Raw genomic sequence first — 6,896 nt, forward strand, 5'->3', positions numbered from 1 at the left:
TTTAAAATCTGAATCTTTTTCTTTTTGGAGGAGTGTTGGGGGGGGGGGGGGGGGGGCTTCTCGAGGTAGAAGGCCAATGAATGGGAGCTGGGAGACAAACTTGTGTCTTGTGTACTCGCAAGTACACAAGACACTCACACACACAGACAAAGAGATGATGGAGCGGGAGAAAGGGGGGACTAGCACGCAATCTCACGGGTAATTGGATGAATAATAATTCATGTAAAAACCCATGCTTTGTTAAATTAGTCATTGTGTGTGTTTGTGTGTGCGATCAGAGCTGTGATTTTACTCAACACAATGAACTTGTGGTTTAAAAATGAGGGGGTGTGTGCATCAAAATGCAAGGGAATCCAGGTACACACAACACAGATGCACACTGACACGCACAACGCAACACAGGCACACAGGCACACAGGCACACACACACACACACACACACACACACACACACACACACACACACACACACACACACACACAGCTCAGCCGGCTTTTACCCTCTTTGTTTAGAGACAGGAAATTAAAATTGCTTTAGATCAGTTGAGTCCTGGTGATATATTAACATTTGAATGGGTTTGATGCCTCTGATCAGTTCATGGGAGAGAAGAACCATTGTTTTGGTATTTAATTGAATTAAATAATCTTTTGATGATATTATCGCTGCTTGGGGAAAACTTGAACAAAAGGGTTGACTATTGCATGGATGGCACACAATGGGATTGGTCTGTTTCTTTCCCACAAGCCAATATAAAAAGTTGACAAAGATTCAGAACAAATGTTTGTTGTTTAGCTTTTGCTGTTTGTTGTCTCATGGTCCTTTTGATATCTATTACTTCATAATTGAAAATCATTCAATACACCCGATCACACTTGAGCACAACATTTCCAGGTCAAAAACCTTTGAAAGGTATTTGAAAGGTTTTGAGCATGGCCAACTCAAAATGCTAGTCACAAGAAACCGTATTGTAGCTAACTATTTCAGTGAAGGAAGTTTGCAGTATCAAGGAACAGAGGCAAAAAAACGTGCACAGAATACTTGGACTTTGCGTGGCATCAAAAGGTCAGGGTCTTTTTTCATTAAACCGGAAAGGAAAGCTGGGGGAACTGCGTTACGCAGCATCTTCCCATCCTGGGTTGCATTCCTTGCTAGTTTGCAATTAGTTAAATCAGGGTGGATCTTATTTTCAGCAATCCAATAGTAGTGTCTAGTCTAGTTATCTACCCATGGGTGGACATATCCTTTAATCATGATATAAGCCGTTAATCACGATATAAGACCATCATTACACCCCCTTAATAAACCAACACGCCAGACACTTTTGTTTCCAGCTTCCAGATATGTGCGGTCCAAAGTGTGATCCTATATTTCAGGTGTTAAGCTGCTATTTGTTTGAGTTCTTTCAGCAAAGACTCCAGTCATTTCTGGTCCTGCGGACAATCCTCTTTCAACACATTTAGGTGACTTGGCCGGCCAGCCGTTATCGCACTGCATGGTGCACGGGAGGCTTGATATATGGAACCGCACACAGCATATTTTAAGGTAGGCTTCTGTATATGCAGATTAGCTTGCGTGCATCTGTCATTTAAATGTGCGAGTGCAATGTCTTGAGTTATGCAACGCGGGGGGCTTTAGGCCTATATTCATGCGTGTCACATATTTCAAAGCAATATCACACATCGTTATTGAAGACAAGATGTGTAGACACGCGCGGTGCCAGTAGCGTGAACAAACACGCATACACATCCAAACACACACACAAAAACACACACACACAAACTTGTAAACACACACACACACACACACACACACACACACACATGCATACACAACACGCATACACACACACACACACACACACACACACACACACACACACACACACACACACACACACACACACACACACACACACACACACACACACACACACACACACACACATGAAGAAACAAACATGCAGATATACATGAACACTGAAAAGCAAGGAATTGAAAATGTTTCCGGAGGATAATTCTAGAAATGAATTTGTGTTAAAGCAATGGCTGCCAGCACAAAAATTAGCTAATGTGTGTAACAAGGTGGTGAAAGAATACAAGTAAGTGCGGGTGTGAAACAAGTCTGTGATTTGGTTTTGTAAAGAGGATAGCTTGCAAGGGGCAAGACTGGCCTCCGCTTGGGTGAAGGAGAAAGTTAAAGGAGGAAGAAATATCCGTTTGTGATTCACTGAACAATCTGTTCAACATCACTTGAAATGAAGGATGCTTATGTGATTGTGCCTGTGTGTGTGTGTGTGTGTGTATGTGAGTGCGTGCATTTGTGTGTGTGTGTGTACGTGTGTCCGTGTGAGTGTGCCGCTCACGTGCGTGGGCGGGCGCATGTGCGGGTGCATGTATGTAAATGCATTTTAACCTCCACTCTCCTTTAATAACGGTGATATTTTGACTGTGCCGAACTTCCGGTGCAGTACAAAGATGTGCTTCGTTACTGCAGTTTTAAAAAGAAAAAATTACATTTGGCCAATTCTGCATGTTTGTACCTTGCCCTGCCAAGTTAATTAACATTCGGAACTAAAAGCCCCCATTAAAGGACCAAATGATAGAGAAGCATTCCTGGAAAATAGTTACACCTGCCAATCTGGCCAGTGTGATGGGTGAGAGTAGTATTAAATATTCAGATATTAATATGCTGAGAACACTGCCCAGTGGCACGCTGAAGTGCAGCTGTGAGATTCACTGGAAGTGAACCACAGATGAAGGCAAAGTGATGGAGCTCTGTAATGGATCAACAATGCCTCTGCCAGTATTCACCTTTGTTTTTGTGTTTCGAAATGGACGACGTGGTTGGAAAGTAATTCGTGGTGGAATGAGCTACCTTTAGCTCTTAACGATTTGCATAACCCCTGCCTACCTTTAAACAACATGGTTTCCTGTGGAGAACATCACATATACCGACTTTCGTAGTTTATAGCTTTCGTTTTCAACTTTTGAACCCATGCAGGCTGCTATCTCTGATGTGTAAGCATTATGCAATAGGGAATGTGAAGGTGTGTCACACCGCATTGCATGTTGGGACGCGGACGCCATCTTGTGAGGAACGTCACTCTTAATGCACTTGTTTTTTTCCACGTAGGTCTGGTGAAGACACCGTTTTCCAAAGACCAGAACCTCCTTGAACAATGGGCAGACTCTTTTATGGCAGCTCTCGACGCAACAGAACTGACTTACCATGGCGACAGTTTCAAGAATCAGGACAGAGGATCAAAACTGTCAGAGCTCCCACTCACCGCAGAGGCAAAACGCCTCTAAAGATGGCCTCTAAAGATGGCCTCTAAAGATGGCCTCTAAAGGTGGCCTCTAAAGGTGGCCTCTAAAGATGGCCTCTAAAGATGGCCTCTAAAGAAGTCCTCTAAAGATGGCCTCAAATGGCGCGTTTCCACTGCAGGGTGCGGAACGGATCGGATCGCAAAGGTGCGGGTCAGGTCGCGTTTCCACCGCCAAAAGTGGGCGTGACCCGGACTTTGCCGTACCCGTTCCGGCCCCGTTCTCGGGACTCCTCCGTTGGAGTACCGCAAACGAGACGAGACGCCGGAAAGGGTCCCGTGAAATTCTAGCTACACCCCCCCTCCGTTGATTGGTCGACAGAATCGTCACTTCCGGGTGACGCAGGGATAAAAACAAACGAACAGTAGCCTCGAGGTATTATTCTTTACAATTAACTTGTCGCGTAAAACGCTTGCTTGGGCGAACAAGGAGGTGGAGACGTTCGTCTGCATTCTTTTTTTTACGATGTTTACAGCGGCGATCGACATCCGGCCTACCACAAAGGGTACTGTCGGCAGTGGAAACGCGACCTCGGAACTGAGCTGGGCTATACCGCCCCCTCCCTACCGCACCTTTGCGATCCGATCCGTTCCGCACCCTGCAGTGGAAACGCGGCATAAGGCCCAATCCCATTTCTACCCCTTACCCCTTCCCCTTACCCCTCCCCCTTGTTTTGAAGGGGTTGGGCCTAAACATAGCCTCTAAACATAGCCTCTAAACATGCCGCGTTCAACACGGTGTGACATCGCTTTGGAAAGCGTGCACATAATGAGTCATGTAAATGCAAACCTTTCATTGATTGTGAAAGAAATCGATTTTGTGTGTGTAAAGGGGGGAGCCCTAGTTAATTCATAAATGCCAATAACTGTACACTCATAAACTGCTGTGGACATTACAGAAAGGGGTAATGAAATGCAGTGAAAGTGATGTTCCTCAGTGGTACAGTTTTCCCACTAAAACCCTGGGCTGGCAGTCTGCTCTGCGAGAAGAGGAGGAGAGATTGAGGGGCGTCTAGACATCTGACACATTGGAAGCACTATGAAGATGAAGTGTGTGTGTGAGTGAGTGTCTTCCGAAATGGTCTGCTCTCTGTCTGCTACTTCGCTTTCCTCTCCCTCTCTTTCCTTGTCCCTCTAATTTCACTTGTCACTCACTCACTCTCACTCAGTGTAATTTGTTGTATTCATATTTTTCCCACTGATGCATACACACCTAGTCATTAGGCCCATGGCATTAGAATTTCAAATGTAGCCATTTCCAAGGCAAGTGGTTTTATTGTGTGTTGGTGTGCGGTGACTGACTGCCCCAAAATGCACTCCCACTGGCTGTACCGTTGGGGTATTCAAGGCGGTTACAGAAGAGTGCACTCAATACAATTCCTGACTCCATTACATACTGTCTGATATTAAGGTCACGCAACAACATACACACCATTTTAAAAGGTTTTCCGATTTCAGTTTCAGTCTGCATGCCAGATGACAGCTCAATAACAACAAACTGCAAACATTTTTGTGTTGAATCTGAATGATTCCCTTTGATTGGCAAAAGCAAAACGCCCCCACCGCGATTTTGATAATAGATTTCTTGTTAATTACTGGTTATCCATTTACCACTTAACCTATGCAAATATGATTCTAATTCCCTGTTTCAGTCCATACAATTATTTGTTATCATCACTTTGGCTAATTGGCTCTCACTAATAATCATGACGTCTTTGTACTTCTCAGACTTTCAGTCTAATTTGAATTATTTGGAGACGTATGTCCGCCAATGCTCTATATTTAGCCCGCTAACAGTTGGACGCCATTTGGGGAGTTGATTCAACCAACGTGCGCTCAGGTTTAGTGTTGGCTATCAGCCAGCGCCATAGATCACGATACTGCTGGCCAACTCGTCCCACGGTAAGCAGACCTGCGCACCTCGGTGGAATTGGAGGTGCGCAGATAATGTTCTGTAGTGGCTCCAGATAATTCAATCATCCCCCTCATGTTCAGCCAACGCAAAACGGAGGACCCTATTATAGATGTAGGTCACATCTGGGAGGCCCGAGCGGGTTACAAACGTATTCAACAACTGGAACAGTGTCTCTCAGTCTGTCCTGTCTGGTGGTAGGCCTAGTTTTCGTTCTGGTTCAAGTTTGCACAACGCAGACGCGTACGCGGCAAAACTCATGTTGTATACCTCAGCGTTCAATCCTCAAATGTCCAATGTGGTGCAGCCAAATAGAGAGTTGCCTGATTGGTAGTTGTCCCTCACTTCGACCTGACAGGCAGGTGCCACTTCTCTCCATAATGCAACAATGTGATGAACACTATACTATGCTGTGGAAGACTACAGTCCCGTCCGTTCGGTGACCAATAACATCATAGTGAAGGGTGATGACGTTCCATTATTGTGTCGGATTTGAATATATGATCGAGTGGAATAGATCATCTGCTTTAAGGTGTGTGCGTCGGTGCGACGCACACATGAGAGAGAGAGAGAGAGAGAGAGAGAGAGAGAGAGAGAGAGAGAGAGAGAGAGGGAGAGAGAGAGAGAGAGAGAGAGAGAGAGAGAGAGAGAGAGAGCGAAAGAGAGTATCCCATAAACATCAGGCACCACATCGCCCTCCCTAACCAGAGGAATGGCATTAATAACTGCTGTTTGTTCTGGTTTTCGAATAGCAGATGGTATTAGAGGAAGAGATTCGTTTCTATTTTACCTAGAAAAATCGAAAACCAATTCTCTAAATCCAGTCACAGCTGTGTTGTTTACATTAGAGTTAATTAAGTTGATGATTGTCAATGCAGGATGCAATTAAATCAAGAAAATTGCATATTCAAACATTAATACAGTTCTGTTTGTCCTATTGCTGTTATTGGATGTTTGGAGGTACATTTCTAAGGTCAATAAAAACTAAAGTTGCATACAGTTATATACCTTATTTTGCTTTTTTATGTTATAGAATGTCAAGTGACTGGAGGGTTCATTATAGCCCAGATCTTATATATCCAATAGGAATTATCACAGACACCAAATTAGACTATTTCACATTGATGTATGTTCTGGAAGCCTTTATTTGACTGTTATATAAATTAAATACAAAATGAGTTACCACTATATGCATATTAAGCTCCAAAAAAGAGGAACAGAGGCACGTTCAAGAATATATTTGCTGACAGTATTATGTACAGTATGCACTGCAAAACACTTTCCATTAGACAGAGCCAGACGGAACTATGAAAGGCGTGTCAAAGTGCGACTTTAAGTGTCCCAAACCACACGCACTCTCACCTATAGACGTTGACCTTACCTATTCTGAGGACTTGTTGTGAGCTCAACAGAACTTGAGTCATGAGGTAAAGAGAGACGAGAGGTATCTTTCTTCTGTCCATCATGTCTTGAGTGGAGGGTTGCTATGTCAGAAGAACGAGTTCCGAGTCCGCGTCAAGGAGCGCCTTGGTTTCCATCCTCATCGTTTTGACCCAAATCACTCGCATCCCTCCAGTGGTCCTCACTCCTGTATCTTCCAGTACGCCTCACTGTCACACTAACCGTTCCTCTAGGCAGGGACATTTAGGCTGCATACAACT

This window comes from Gadus macrocephalus, chromosome 7, assembly GCF_031168955.1.
Source record: "Gadus macrocephalus chromosome 7, ASM3116895v1".
Taxonomy (NCBI): Eukaryota; Metazoa; Chordata; class Actinopteri; order Gadiformes; family Gadidae; genus Gadus; species Gadus macrocephalus.